The following is a 16,572-nucleotide window of genomic DNA, read 5'->3' on the forward strand; positions in this document are numbered from 1 at the left end:
AGAGTCCACCTGTCCGCTCCAGGAGTCGCCGTGACAGGAACAGTAGGACAGGGCCAAGGGCTGAGAGGCCCAGGCGAAGGGAGACACCATCACGGACATCCCCCAGACGCAGGTGCTCCCGCCAGCAAGGTCGCGCCCAGAGTCCACCTGTCCGCTCCAGGAGTTGCCATGACAGGAACATAGGGACAGGGACAAGGGCTGAGAGGCCCAGGCGAAGGGAGACATGGTCAGGGCCATCCCCCAGACGCAGGCGCTCCCGCCAGCAAGGCTGGGCCCAGAGTCCACCTGTCCGCTCCAGGAGCTGCTGTGACAGGAACAGAGGGACAGGGACAAGGGCTGAGAGGCCCAGGCGAAGGGAGGCATGGTCAGGGCCATCCCCCAGACGCAGGCGCTCCCGCCAGCAAGGCTGGGCCCAGAGTCCACCTGTCCGCTCCAGGAGTCGCCGTGGCAGCAGCAGTGGGACAAGGCCAAGGGCTGAGAGGCCCAGGCGAAGGGAGACATGGTCAGGGCCATTCCCCAGATGCAGCCGCTCCCGCCAGCAGCGCCGGGCCTCGACTCAAACTGTGCGGTCCAGGAGTCGCCAGGACAGGAGCAGGAGGACAGCAGCGAGTGCTGAGAGGCCCAGGAGTAGGGGGACATGGTCGGGGACATCCCGCAGGAGCAGCCGCTCCCACCAGCGACGTCGGACCTCAACTGGGACCTCCAACAGCAGCACGTAGCGCCGTCATCTTTTCTTTCTAGGCCATGTGTTCCTTGCCGGAAGTGAAAGTGAGAACGGTCAGTGCAGGGACCCTGAGATGTGCAGCTCTGTGGGCAAACCCTATTAGCTCTTGATGTTTCTACTGGCAGGAAGAAGTCTGGGCTAAATACCTTGATTTCTGTGTAACTGTGTATTCAGTGAAAAGTCACTTAAGGATGTGGCTAATTAAAAAGGACTCTTGTTCCTGCCTTTAGACGTCAACCTCAGATGTTTCCCTACTACTTACCCTTGATAATGAACCACTCCTTAATGGGCTTGGATATGCTTAGGGAGACATTCAGAGCAAGGTGGCTCTTAGGGAAGCTGTGTCCAAAAAGGACGTGTGCTGTGTTGCTATCCTTGAACAATCTCATTTCAGTAAAGCCAAAAAAAGAAGAAAGAGAGTGAGACACTGCCTCAAGTGTCTGAAGACAACTCCTACACCATTGCTGCGGATTTGAAAGAGGCCTTTCAAAGAACAAACCAGAATAGACAGTATTTCCTCTGTCTATTCTGGTTTATTCTTTGAAAGACCTTCAAAGAGCAAACCAGAATAGACTGAGGAAATACCCTGGGACAAAGAAGATGCACAGGACTCTGCCCCAGATGACCATTTGGGACCTTTGCCTGAGGATGATGCAGCTCAGGAGACGAGTTACTTCAAGTTTTCTTTCTTTGGAGGCACAGAGGAGTTGGGCATCAAAGAAGGTAACAGCAGAACCCTTCTAACAGTGCCATTGCTAAGGAAGAGCTTCTGGCAGGCACTGTAGGGCAATATGGTGTAAAAAAGGTCAGGATGCAGGGGATTTTCAGCAACAGAAGTCAGTAATTAGGCAGAAGCATTTTGATCTTCATTTCTGCTTGCTAGGGTTGTGGTAGATTATTGAGAGGTGCCTCATGCTTGCATCTCAGGAATTCTGAAAGGCATGCTTTGAGAAGGCATTGGGGGTTTTTGCTGAGTGGTGGAAAAGCTTGTTCTCATGCCCTGAATTCCTCAAACAGGGAAAAAGGTGACACACCAGTCATATCAAGTTTCATAGGAACTCACAAGGCTTTTAAGGAAATGTGCGTTAATGTAGAGGGAGGAGCAAAGTCCGAGAGCTGGCCCCAAGATCCATGAACATTCTGTTTGTTACTGAATTCTACTCTTGGACCTTTAGAAAAAGGAAATGGAATGACACATGATCATTGGGGTGTCCTAACCATAGATAAAATGAGGCCGTCTGAAATGAAGATGAAACAACATTAACTCAAGTCCCAGTCATGTAGGAGAGAAAAGAAACCCCATGAAGTTATCCCAAATATTAAAAAACCCAATGCAAGAGCACAAAGCAATGAGCCCCCCAGACTTGTGCTGAACTGAAAAGGTATTCAGTGTCTTCTGAATGCAATGAGAAATGTTTAAGAATACATAAGGGATCCCTGGAACAAAGTGGAAAATACTGGAGCAGAAATGTAGCTTAGAAAATCTGGCAGGGGCAGACTCTGTCCTTCCTAAATCTCTCTTCTCCACTGTAAGTATTTCACTTGAAAGGAGGAATTTTTCCTGATGATTAGAGGAATAATCTGGTTTTGGCTTTTTTTCTCTATTGGTGCTGTCATTGCAGAGCCTCACGCGCTTGGGACAATAAAGCCAGTAAAAGCCACATGGCAAGAGGATCCACGTTTCCAGGACAGCAGTTCTGAGGGTGACGATGAGCCTGAGATGACAGAAATGGAACAGGACCAAGAAATGCAAGTTGCATTTCTCTTTGTTGTCTACTTGGCTGTAGTAGTTGGATGCTGTGGGAATATTAACAGCAGCACTCAGGGAATGGGAAACTGACATTGCACACCTCTGAGCAATGAAAGTCATCTTAGAAAACCGTTTGTGCTGCACAGAGTCAAAACTCCCAGCAGCCCATTGGATGTGAATGTGAATATGGAAAGAAAGAGCAGAGCACAGGAAATTAACTGGGTCATTTTGGTTTGACCAACTCCAAACTGAGTTTGGCCAAAAGCCAAAGACACAGTCAGTTTTATCTTTAAAAGAGGATTTGGAAAATAAAAAGATTTATTTGGTTTCTAGGGAATAAAGCTTTTCAATGTATGGCATTTCTCTGAAGCACTACAGGATTAACTTGTGTTCATGAAATTTGATAGTACAATTTAGGATGCTCAAATCCCTTTGTCCTTTTCTAGGTTTCTTTGTTTACCATGCACAGGAAGTGCTAGAGTTTTTTTTTTTTTGTTCTCCAAAGATGATGAACGCCTAAGAGGTATGATAGAATTTCTTTATGCTCTTTTATATTTTTTTTTCCTTTTAAACCCTTCCTGTAATTCAGTGAGGAGGAAAAAATGCTGCCTAGTTATCAAAGTTTTCTAGTCAAAATTTGCCACCCTCACTTGTGATCCAAGTTGTGGTAGAATCCCGTGAGAAAGTCCTGGCAAAATAAAGGTCAACCAGATTTCTGGCTTTCTTTTCTTTCAGACAATTACCGAATAGGAATCTGGACTTTTAGAGTTTACCAAAAACTTAGTCACTTGACAGCTTATGTAGACATTTTGGATCCTTTCGGGTATTTAAATCATCTTTATCTTTTTCCTCTCTTTCTGGTGTTACCGTTAGAAATGAGGAGTGTTCTTGTCAGCCACATATGTCTCTGTGGTTCTTTGTTCTAATGAATCTGGGGTTTCGCTTCTGAATCCAGTGAATTTTGTATTTAGAAACAAAGAAAACAACATCCAAAGGAAACATGCACAGTCCCCAAAACCTGCACAGGCCACCAAAACAATTGCTGGCTAGATTTTGTAGAATAGAGTCTTAAGCTTAAAGGATGTGCCTTCCATGAGACTGATTCCATAACTCTGCTGAAATGCACTGCTGTGTTGACACAGTTACCAACCTGCAATCTTCCAGGCAGCCTGATTTACAGGGTGTGTTGAAATGGAGAGCTCAGGCCTCAGCAGGCCTCAGTTCTGGGGGAAGATGTGGGCTGCTGGTGCTGAGCTTCTAATGCAACAGCTGCAATTTCACTGCAAATCAGATTGCAGCATGTTGAGGAAAAGTGCTGCTGCCTTTGATTGTTCTTAGCACACCAGGCTGTAGTAGGGAACATTTCTGCTGGAGCCAAGGCGTGGTGGGGGCAGGAGAACAGGAAGGATGTGAAGAATTGATTTCTGATTTTAGTGCTGTGGTGGTCAAGATTGTTAGAAGTAGCAGCACAATCACAAGTGTTTAAGGCTATTAATTGGATGTTTCTTTTGTGCAGAGGGTCCACAGTTATTTTGTAGATTAGTAGAAGTCAGTGAAGAAAAAGAGGGTTAGGAAGACAGACGTAGATTATTGCTTGAGGTGAGTATGGCACATCTGTTCCCTGGTAAGTCTAGGTGAAAACTGAGCATGGGGAGGGATTGCAGGTATGAATGTGCATGCAAAATTAAGTCAGGACCTCGAGAAGAGCTTTAAATTTGTGATGAACAGGGAAGAGAAGTTTTTTAGTGTAGCGGTGTGTATAACATCCTGTTGTGTGGTCCAGTCAGGTAAACCACTACATCTTTGTGTGTTACAGGAGCAGCTACTTAAGTGTATGTAAGGATAGTGACTGTAGAGACTTCTCCTCATAGTGGATTCAAGAACTTCTCTTTAGAATTTGTTAGATTTTCATTATTTTCTGGAACGCCAAAGGAAGCATTAGGATACCCTATAGGAAGTGCAAGCAAACCAATAAAGTTTTTACTGATTAGAAGCGAATCACGTTTGTTCCTTGAAGGAGTTGCCAAACAAGGTTACTTTCAAAATGCTTTCAAAGGTCTAACAGGGATCAATATCAGCAAACCCTGTTAGGCCGTGTTTGGGAGCTGGGGCTGAGGCTCTCGTGCCCTGGGGAGCCATGGGAAGGCTCCAGGCCTGAGAGTGCGGCCAGGCCGGGGCCATTGAGCTGCAGCCCATCCCTGGTGGATGCAAGGGCAAGCAGGAATGCCAAGGGACCCCAGGGCCGGGCCAGGCCAGGCCAGAGCAGTGCCCCCAGCCCTCCAGGAGCGGATGGGCTCTGCCAAGCCCAGCCTGGGCACTGCCCCCAGCCCAGGGACAGGTGGGTGCTTTGCCCAAGGGCTGGGCCCAGAGCAGCAGAGCTGTCACAGCCCCAGCTGGTTCTGGTCTGCGTGCGGCCCAAGCAGGGCCCGTGGGTGCCCTGGGCAGTGCAGGAGCAGCACAGGAACAGTTGCCAGGGCCAGGGGAGGCACAGGGCTCAGCCTCTGCACGGTGACACAGCATGCAGGCTGCAGGGGACAGAGCCAATTGCACCGGGCATGAGCAGCTGTGCGGGGCTCTGAGCCTGCAGCAGCATCGGCCCCAAGGCTGCTCTGTCCCTGCCTGGCTGATGGGCAGCGCTGGAGGCCTTGCAGAGCAGGGGCCATTGCGGGCACGGCTGTCCCAGGAGCTGCCCCCTGGCCCAGCTGGGCCCCACTTGGGCAGGAAGGAGGCTCCCAGCCCTGGCATGGCCGAGCAGCTCCTGCCTCCTCCTGCCTCTGTTCTGATCCCCACGCTGCCTGCTGCCACAAGAGCCCCTGGGCCAGGCTGTCACAGGGCTGCTTTGCCTTCACCTGGCTCCCTGGCACCAGCGCCGTCCTGCTTGCTGCCAGACAACGCAACTGTAAGCAGATAGTCCCTTTCCAGGAATGACGCAGTCACCTCCAGGTGCTGATCCTCTCTTTCTGTGGGATAAACAAGAGCTTGGGGCGCTGCCATGGCAGGGCTTCCCTCAGCTGTCGGCACTTCCAGCCCGGCTCTGCCAGGGGCTCTGGCAGTGCCACGGCGCACGGCAGCTCTGGCATGGCAGCTCTGCACTGCAGCCTCGGCCAGCAGCCAGATCTGCGGGCTGGGACTCCGCAGCGGCCGCACGCTTCTCCCAGAGCCCGAGCAGCGGCGGCTCGCTCCCAACACCGAGCCGGGAAGGCGCCGAGGTACAGCGCGGGCTCGGCTCTAGGCACGAACCGCCCCGCCCCTCACACCCGCCCGCCCTTTCCCGCCCTCTGGCCCCGCCGCGCGGCGCCCGCGCTGTCGAGGCGACTCTTGCCCACAAGGCGGCGCCCTCAGCCCTGCAATGGCGCCGCGAACCTTCTGGCGCTCTGGAAGGCGCGGGCCTGGACCTGTTGCAAGCTGGGCCCTACGTCCCATTTCCTGAAGAAAACATATCCTGTCATGCCTGGGCTGTCCACGCTTCCAAGCCTGATCAACAGGAAGAGACATTTAACCTGTGACACACATAGCAGCCTACAAGCTCGAAGTGATGGCCAGGTATTAGAAAAGCAAAGTAGTTGTTGCTAGAATTGTCTTTAAGACACGGGGCTGGGCCCGTTTCACTGATCTCAGACCCAGAGGGAGGTTGACAAAGCTTGGGAAGAAGGATGCCCATTGATAGTGGACATAAAGGATGCAGAATTTAGGGGCTATAAGGACATCTGCTAGAATTGCCAAGTTAAGGAAAACAGTCCTAAAGTCGTCTCAGCAAATATGCTGAGCTGAGCACCAGCTGGGTAAAAAAGAGTGTGATGTTTGCAGGCAATGGGACTTTGGCACCCAAATTATCCTGGGCCTGGCCATGGGATGGTTCTGGTCACCAGAACACATGAAAAGACAGCATAATGCAAGCACTGGGCATTGTGCTTCATAGAACCCAGACAAAAAAGCTGGGAAGACTGTGCTGGATTCTTGTGTGGTATCTACCCCTTCTGTTCCTTCTTCTTCTCAAAATATATTGTAAGCCTGATTAAAAAAACTTACTTAGAGCCATGGTCAGTGCCATATTCTGAAAACTTACAGCTGACTTACAGGTTTAGTATCTCACAGAGCAGGTTTGAGGCCCTGGAATTGGAGGGACAGACAAGTGATGAAGTGGGCAAAAGTCCTTCTGGAATAGAGGAGCACCTAGGGCAGGTCAGGCAACACCATGCATGGTGACCACCTCTGTTCCAAGGGAAGGCAGGGTCCCTTCAGGCCTTCCTAAAAGCATCTCAAGGGAAGGTTTCCATCTCCCCTGCCCTCTTTCCTTGACTTTAGCTGAATCTTTCTCTCACTGAAAGACAGGAAGCTCAAGTGTGTTAGGAGAATACTGTGAGCATTGGCAGCGGTGAACAGTCAGTGTGAAAAACGCCAATCACTTGTTTTTAAAATTTTAAAAAGTTTAATAGTAATAAAATAGTTATAAAAATAGTAACACAATTAGAGTAATAACAATTTGGATAAATTGAATTAAGACAATATGAGACAATAAAAACAAAGAGTTACGGATGTCCGGGTACCTTTTTCTGGGCATCAGGAGCCTGAAAAAGGACACCCATTAACAAAGGATTAACCCTTAAGAACAATAGCCTGTTGCATATTCATATACTAAATACATGATGCATAAATTCCATTCAAATACAGGATTCTGTCTGGTCATTGTCAACTTCTTTCCTTCTAATCCTAACAGTGCCTCCAAGGTGAGAAGAAGTTCATTTTTTCTGATAAGAAGGCAATAAATTCCCTTTCTCTGAAAGATTTAGATGTCCTGTGGCTGCTATCTCGCTGCAAGCCCTTTCTGTTAAACAAAGCATCTTACATAGCATAGTTTCTATTTTTATAACATAAAACTATATTTAACACAGTGCTTAAGAAAATTAATACAGCATTGCTTTCTAACACAACACATATAATATTCATTTTAATATTTGCGAAAAGCCAATCATAAAATACATGCATTTTTCACAATCCCCACTCTTATTCTTTGTAAATCATTTGGCTTGAGCAATATTTTTTTTCTACCTATATCTTCTGTACTATGCTGGTAAAATAAAACACAGGATTACACAAGAAAGAAATATAAAAACAGTTGTAACACAAATGAAAGATCTTAATTTCTTCTAATACATTACCCCACCAGCTAGATTTTAACATTGTTTTCTAATTTTTGGACTGGTACCTGGGTTGTTATATGCGTATATATTTTTCTTTTTGATTTCTTTTGCTTTTGCTAGAATGACTTTTCTGTGGTCATCAATTTTCAACGATCTGATATATTGAACTTTCCAAAAACACCCCCTTCTTTGGCCAATAAATAGTCTGAAGCGAACCTTTCTAATACCCTACAGTTTTTGTTTGGCTTAGCTGACTTAGTATTAACTCTAATGCCTGGGCAGCCTTATTTGCTATCATTTCTATAACTGCTTGGAGTCTTGTAATACAATTCAACAGATAATTTGGAGTCAATACAGAGTTAGATTGCTGTGCTGGTTTTACCTTTTCCTTTATTATTTGGGGTTTTTTTTCCAAATCTTGAACCGCATCTTCAAGATTAAATTTAAAACAAATCCATCTCTCTCCTTTTGGACATTCAGTTCTAAATCTATTGCCACTTTTTCTTAAGTTTCTTGTAATCCAATAATTTACTCAGTTTTGCCTACAGGTTCTTAATTTGGATGGGTTATAACAGTGGCTGTTGACATAGGTGTGTGTAATAAAGGAGGAACTTTGGTTTCTTTCTATGTGATGCTTTCTGTAGCATTTGTGACACAATCCTGCAGGTATCCCGAAAGGGAAAAGACAACAAATGAGTGCCAGAAACAGGAATAACAGAGGTCCAGTATGGCTTATACTCCCACCTCCCATGCCTGTGAGGCTGCAACCCACAGCAGGTTTATTTGATCTTCTTGGTGGTGAAATACAGAGGCCAGTCTGGTCTTGCCCTCTATTTTCTTGTCACTTTCTCTTAACTAATTGCTAGGCAAATTGTTTTTGACACTCTTTAACTGTGGTCTCTTACTGTTCCTCAGGTATCTCTCATTTAACAGGCACTAATAATTCCCATCTACAAAACCAAGTCAGTACTTTAACACTTTTTGCAATAAGAGCATAAATTTTGCGAATCACAACACTAATTACTCTTAAAATTTAAGCATTTACTTATAACCCACCTAGCATGTCCAGTATTGGAATGAATCAAGTAAAGCTTACTAATGGAAATAGTAATTCCCCTTCTCCCTTGTACAATTCTAGGGCTAAGGTCAGAATACAAAAACATTCTTGATCCTTCTATCTGAGGTATTCCTCCCCCAAGGAGATGTTTTATTCAGGCAGTGCTCAAAACCAGTGATATAAGCATTATCTTATTTCTTAATTCAGTGTAATTCTTTGTACATTTCTTGGATCATTTGGGTTTTCTCAAACTCTTGCCACTCAGTTCCCATTGGAAAGTCAGTTCGGTATCACACAGTGTAAATGTGATAGTCTGTTCCTCAGGTTTCTTCACAAGTCCTTTGATTCTGCTGGCATGAATTCACTCTCTTTCCATGATTTTGATTGTTGCTTCAGTAGTACGTGGAAAGGACTTCTTAATAGCATAGTAATAAAAGAAAGATAATACTGCATTAACTTTTACTATTCGCTTTCCTTCTAAACTTTCTGGGTTTAGCTAAAAGCTTTCTCTACAGCAGCCTCTTCTTCAGGAAAAAATCCTTCTCGTTAACAACAAACAAAACAACCACAAAAAAAAAAAGAAACCAAAAAACGTTCTTACTTAAGAAAAACAAACCGCTTTGTGAGGTTTGGAGAGTCATCAATCTCTGTTTTGATTTTATCTTTTAGTGCTAGTCCCCCTCCCCCTCTCTTTCTCTTCACAGCCTTGCTATCAGTGCTGTTCTTGGCCCTTCCCCTGCTGCTGCCATTTCGCTGCAGAGCAGGAGCAGGGGAGAGCAGCCCCGGGCATGGGGACCCTGGGGGCATGCCTTGGATCTCTTTTACCCTCTCTCTCTCTTCTCTCCTTTTCTCTTCTCTCTCTCGGCCCACTTCCTGGGCAAATGCTGCCATCCTGGACTCGGGACCCTGACAGTCTGGGAGCCCCCCCGGCAGTTCTGCCACAGAGCCAGCCTGCTCCTAGCCGGCAAAACATCCTCTGCTACCAAATTGTGAAAAACGCCAATCACTTGTTTTTAAAATTTTTAAAAATTTAATAGTAATAAAATGGTTAAAAAGAATAGTGACACAATTAGAGTAATAAAAATTTGGACAAATTAAATTAGGACAATATGAGATAATAAAAGCAAAGAGTTACGGGTGTTCGGGTACCTTTTTCTGGGCAGCACGAGCCCGAAAAAGGACACCTGTTAACAAAGGACTAACCCTTAAAAACAATAGCCCGTTGCATATTCATACATGATGCATAAATTCCATTCAAACACAGGATTCTGTCTGGTCAGTGTCAACTTCTTCCCTCTAATCCTAACCATGCCTTCGAGGTGGGAAGAAGTTTGTTTCTTCTGATAAGAAGGCAATAAATTCTTCTTCTCTGAAAGACTTCAGTGTCCTGTGGCTGCTATCTCACTGCGAGTCCTTTCTTTAAAAAAAGTATCTCACATAGCATAGTTTCTATTTTAACAATTTTTATAACCTAAAACTATATGTAACGCAGTACTTAAGAAAATTAATTCAGCATTGCTTTCTAACACAACACATATAATATTGATTTTAATATTTGCAAAAAGCCAATCATAAAATACATCTATTTTTCACACCATGTGAGCAGGGACACCAGAGATGCCATGCCTGGGATGTTGTGCCCATGTGAGCAGACACACCAGAGATGCCGTGACTGGGATGTTGTGCCCATGTGAGCAGAGATAACAGAGATGCCATGACCTTAATGTTGTGCCTGGCTGGAGCCCGCAGTGCCCGACTGGAGGGAGCTGCGCTGGAGCCGTAGGTTGTGCCGGGGGCGGGCAGGGGCCGCAGCCCTGGGCAGGGCCCGGCCATGGACACTGACCCTGGGCCGGGCAGGGGCTCGGGGCCCTGTGGCACCGGGCGCTCGGGGCCTGCTCCCAGTGGGGCCGTGGGGGAGCTGGAGCAGTGAGAGAGCCCAGGCCGAGCATCAGCCCCGGGGCGGGCACAGCTGGGAGGGGGCCCGGCCCGGGGGTCCCGCCGAGCCTCCCTGCTCCAGAGCCGCGGCTGCGGCAGCACCGGGGGCAGCACCAGCAGCTTTGGGGGGCGGAGGAGCCACGGGCGGGCTTTCCAAGGTCTCCTTTGGGCGGGTTTTTGTCCCGGTGCGGGGCAATGCCCGGGCCTGGGCAGGCTGGGGCCGCTGCCGAGCGCCACTGCCTTTGCCCGGAGCCCCCGGGCAGAGCTCTCTGCTCGGGGCTGGGAGAAACACGGTAACTCTACTGGGAAAATTCAGAGTTTAATAAAGGACACGGGGAGACAAGGAGCATGGAGCAAAGGTTATTACGGCCGGGTGCATCTTGGCACTGAACCAAGACCACCCTGTTATCTTCGGGATATCCCTTAAATACCTTTTCCTTCCATCAGCCTGTTGCATATTCATGGACCCTCATGCATAGTAAACTTTTTTCCCAAACTAGTTTCCATATTCCAAGAACTGTTTAGCATGGCTCCTCCTCGGTTCCACCTTTTTAGAGCATGCACATGCCTTGGTTGTGGTTTTGGTCCTTTTTTGTCATCATCTTCAGTTTTGGCCAATGCCCACACTGCCTTCAGACAGTGAGTGCTGATGGCTGGCACATCTGCACCAGGTGTCTTCATCTCATGTTCATTGGATGTTATCCCATTCGAGCAGGCAACTAAAGACAAGCATAATTATATCAGCTATTTCACGATTATGTCTAAGCTTATAATTAACAACAGAAATAAAAACTGTATCTTTATAACAAATGTTGTAATGCATTTTATACTTTGTAATACTTGGAAGTAGTTTTGTTTTGTATCCCCATATTTTTCCCAAATGGTTTATTCTAGACTGTACCCCCCTCCCTTTACCTGTCTAACCCCTTTCCCTTGCTGAGATCACCTCCAAATCCCCACCCTGGCTCTCTGTCAATCACTCAGCATCCCATCCCCTCCATCTAGAAGCTTTAGTCCAGGATGTCGAGTGATCAGCCAGAGGCCAGGGGTCAGCCCCCAAGCCTTGCCCCATATGCTGTCCTAAATGTCCATCCCTCAGTACCCATCCCTTAGGGTCACTTATTGGTCAATAAAATGTTATCTACTTTGGGTTTCCACCTCCCTTTAAATGTAACCTTGGCACATCTCCCGGGGCTCTTAGCAGGAGCCCCCTGAGGTGTAGGGGCTTCTTTGGGACTCCTAGAATAAAACCTTGGATTAACCCCTGCTAAGAGTTGGTCATTTATCTCCTACCAATGTCTCTGGTGTCTCTTGTGCTGCAAAGCCACCCAGCCCAGGTGCCCTCAGTACCCTCGGGGCACAGAGAGCGTCTCCCCGCTGTCGGCCATGCCAGGGTTGCCCCCTGGTGTCTGCGGACTCGAGACTGGCCGGGGATCCTGAGGGGCTCCCAGAGAGACACAGACAGTGCTGCTGGTGGCAGCACCAGGAAGCTGCCAGGTTTAGGCTTTCTTTGCCAGCAAATTACTGCACTTGGGCTGTGGTGGCACAGGGAAATGTCCAGATCTGGGCATGGGCGGTACCATCAAACACCAGGTCTGAGTGGTGACAGTCTTGGCACCAGGAAATTGCTGCATTTTGTCCTCTTTTTCCAAAAAATTGCTGCACTTGGCTGTGTTGGAACTGAGAAATGTCCAGATTGGGGTACGGGCAGTGGCAGCAAACACCAGACCTTGGCATTGCCAATGCCGGAAGCGGAAATTGCCAGATTTTGTCCTTCTTTACCAGAAAATTGCTGGACTTGGCTCTGCTGGAACAAGGGAATTTCCAGATCTGGGCACTAGTGGTGGCAGCAAACACCAGATCTGGGCAGTGCCAGACCCAGTAATGTTGGAAATGAATTTGTAGAGAATTTTTAAGGCTTGACAGAAGGGTTCTATAGTATGTATGCAAGTGTCGTGATCTGTCCTTACGAATGGGTTTCGTGATGGTTTGTGGGTTGATCTCAGAGTGCAAAAAACACTGACACAGTATGGGGGGTTGCAGTGATAATCAAAACAAATGTACCATTATTGAATAACCACAACAAAATGCGTTGGGGAGGAACTGGCGAAAAGGGAAAAAGAGGGAGGAAGGGAAAGGAAGGTATAGAGCTACCAAACATAGAAACTGTGAAGTTCTTCAATGTCCAGCCAATGGAGTTCACCAGGTCACGTCCGGGAAGATCTCAGGGTTGCAGTTCATCCGAACTCTATTATAATCTTTTTTTTTGATGGGGGAAGGGGTAAAACTTGAAACCAAATCAAAGGTAGTCTATTGTATTTTGGGGGGAAAAAATGGTATTTAGAGAAAGGTACACACAATCCATGTTCTCAGCAGTGGGCGAGAGCCATTGTCTTCTTGGTCCACTGCTCACACCTGCAACATCCATCTTGCTTTGGTCAGCTTGCCTCCCCCACACACCTCCCCCAGGTTGGGGGCCTCAGTCCCAGTCCTTGGAAAGAGTGTGGGGGGGCCTTTTCACATAAAGGTTTCATGTCTCGGTCTTTGATGGAGAGGCTTCTTACATCTCAGTCTGTCTGTCACGGCAGTTGTAAGACAAGTGAGGGGTTTTCTGTGGGGACCACCCAAAACTCAGAAGTCCAGCCAGGCTGAGAGGTGGGACAACTTCCAAGGTTATTGTTGCAAAAAGGCAAGGTGCCCCCTTCTTCCTTTCATTGGGTTTGGTGTAGCATACAGCAAACATACCTGTGAACAATAGCTTAGCAATGCCAGGAGCTGTGCTCAGGTCTCGGGGCCCTTGGCATGTAACTTTCTCCAACAGGGCCAGAAACTTCAGACAAGGGTCTTTTCTTCAGTGGTCCCCAATGACGATCATGAGGCAGATGAGAGAAACTTCGGACAAAGTCTCAAACCTACATTGTATGGACGATGTACGAATCTGTGCTTCCACCAAGTCTCACTTAGACACAGCACTTTCCAAGAGTGTCGCAGCTGTTGAAAGCGCTGGGTTTCAGATAGCTCAGGAAAAAATCCAGCTATTGAACCCACAGAAGTACCTCGGCTTTTTATTCACAGGAAGGACCATTGTGCCTCAAACTCTATCCATCAATGAGCACTCCCAGACATTAAGAGACATGCAACAGCTGTGCGGCGTCATCACATGGATCTGACCTCTCCTGGGCCTCACCACAGAAGAACTGGTACCGCTCTTCAACCTTCTACGAGGAAACAGCGACCTGACTTCCCCACGCTCGTTAACACCAGAAGCCTGTGAGACTTTGGAGAGAGTCGCCAACGCCATCAAACACCGCCAGGCACATCAGACAGACTGGCCCCTTCCCCTCAGCCTCGGTATTTTTGGTAAGTGCCCAAACTCCCATGCATTGCTCTTTCAGTGGGATGATACTGCAAAAAAGCCACTCATCATCATCGAGTGGCTTTTTCTGCAGCACCAACCACAACAAACAGTTACCACCCCACCAGAACTTGTAGCCAAACATATTATTAAAGGCCGACAATGCCTCTGGACCCTCGCGGCTTGCGATCTGGCATGCATTTCCCTCTTTTATACTTTGGAACAATTGGATTCTCTATTACAAACAAATGAACATCCGCAAATTTCATTAGACAGATATCCCAGAAAAATTTCAATTCATTATCCTAAACACAGACTTTTTAAAGATTCACTGATTTTGTCCTCAAAATCATATAAAAGTAAAACTCCACTCAAAAACGCTATCACAGAGTTCACTGACGGCTCAGGCAAATCTCACAAGTCAGTGTTCACCTTGAGGGACCCTGACACTCAGAAGGAGGAGTCTGATATCCAGGTTGTTGAAGGTTCCTCCCAGACTGCAGAACTTGCTGCAGCAGTGAGGGCATTTTGAACATTCCAACAGCCCTTCAATTTAATCACAGATTCTGCATTTGTCACTGGGATAGCAGAGCAGGCAGAGTGTGCCCTGCTCAAGAAAGTCCAAAATAAAAAATTATACAGCTTGCTCTCTGAATTAATTTGGTTCATTTCCCACAGAGAGCAACCTTATCACATCCTGCACATCCGGTCGCACACAGAGCTGCCAAGATACATCACTGAGGGCAACCAGAGAGCACACTTGTTAGCAATGGCAGCAAGTGCCACCCACATTTCCTCTGCTGCACCGCGTCTTTCAACAGGCTCGTCTAAGCCATGCAATCTTCCATCAGAATGCTCACGCTTTGGTATGTCAATTTAAGATTTCCAGAGACCAAGCCATGGCAATTGTCCCCACCTGCCCCAATTGCCAATCCCTCGCCCTCCCTTCCATAGGGACAAAACAAAGAAAATTACAGTGACAACTGACTTTACCATTCATGTTTTTATCAGTGCTCGAACAGTTGATAACTGATTCACTTGAGGACCAGATGGCCACTCCCAGGACACCCCGAAATACCTTAACAGCTGCTGCCACTGTCATTGTTTCCATCTTTCTACCATGGGTTGCAGCTGCGAAGGCCCTCAGTGAGCTTTCTCACCTTGGGTGCTGGCTTAGTAAGCCAACCAATGCTACATCCGCTGCCTTATCAGACCTTCTAGCGAACGAGGAAACCACCAGACATGCCACCCTTCAGAACAGAGCGGCCATCGCCTTCCTGCTGCTCTCCCATGGCCATGGTTGTGAAGATTTCAAAGGACTTTGTTATTTTAACCTGCCATAGAAAAGCACATCGATCCAGGCCAACATCAAACAAATGCAAGAGCAAATAAAAACTCTTCTTACTGAAAACAAAGTTGTGGACATGATGGACAAAACGCTCATGCAGTGGGGCATTCCTGTGTGGGTGGCCCCATTCTTAACAGTTTGTTGTGGGTCCTTCTCATAGTTATTATCCTTCCAGCAGCACTGATGTGTTTTAAGAAAACAATTGACAAAACACTGGGAAATGTTTATTTAATAAATAAAAAAGGGGGAGATGTGGAAGACAGCCACGGAGAAGAGGAACCTGGAATGCCATGGGAGGACACCACTGTTTCAGTTAAGGTGAGGGACTGGTGCAATTCCCCATGGTTCTTTGCCTGCTAATGTTAATGTGCTGCTGTCAATCGACTGCTGTTCGTCCCCCAGTTCCAGAAAGTTCTGTACTCCCTGTTCCTCCATTGGCTTTCCCTGAGAGACCCCTCCCACTCTGCTCCCCCATTGGTGAGTCCCGTGTCACCCCACCTTAACTCCACCCCTGGCTCCCTCCCCCATTGGAAAATTTGTGCCCTGACCCCTCCTGCCTTCTTCCAATTATATACCCTGGCCCCAGCCCTGCTCCTGGCTGTTCGCCTCTGGTTCCCTTCAGTAGAGGTTGCGTTCCTGCTTGCTCCTGTTTCCCTCTTCACCCTCACTTCACCTGGACCCTTGGATTTTCCCTTAATAAACCTGGCTGGATCTGCTCTGCGAGGAGTCCTCTCGTCCCTCTGGTGAGGCTTTGATTGCACCATCCGGGCTCAGGGTCTGCTGGGCTGGGGGAGTTGTCAAGGCAGCCCCAAGTGGAGACACTTTTGGTGCTGCAGGCACCTGACAGCACCTGCCTGGGGAAGCTGCTCTGGCCACCTGCTCAACCAATTCCTTTTCCCAAGCAGCAGCTCCCAGCGTCCTCCTCCGAAGCCCAGAGATGGAGGAAGCAGCTGCTCTCAGCCCTGTCCTTTACCGCATCCCCATTCTCATGGAATGTCCCCCCTCAGAGAGAAACTCCCAGAGAAGAGAAGTGTGATCACATCCCCTCCTCCCCTGAGCTTGATCACTTCTTTTGTTTCTTAAGGACCCAGTCCATCAGAGCAGTGGTATTGCACTGACAGCTGGGACACCAGCAGGGGATCACCCCACCCCGCCCAGTGTGCACCAGGCTCAACAAGGTCTGCTTCCCCCCTGATTCCACCAGGCCTCTTCCCTGGGCTGTGGTTTTGCTGGATAGTGGGTCAGGACAGTGAGAATCTCCT

At 47.7% G+C, this 16,572-nt stretch overlaps 1 protein-coding gene across 1 annotated transcript in view; it reads left to right on the plus strand.

The window, feature by feature from the left end:
- Window positions 1-16,572, plus strand: part of LOC131096425 (uncharacterized) — a 1,435,131-nt gene that overhangs the window by 178,284 nt on the left and 1,240,275 nt on the right.

The sequence above is a fragment of the Melospiza georgiana genome, unplaced genomic scaffold (assembly GCF_028018845.1).
Source record: "Melospiza georgiana isolate bMelGeo1 unplaced genomic scaffold, bMelGeo1.pri scaffold_29, whole genome shotgun sequence".
Lineage (NCBI taxonomy): Eukaryota > Metazoa > Chordata > Aves > Passeriformes > Passerellidae > Melospiza > Melospiza georgiana.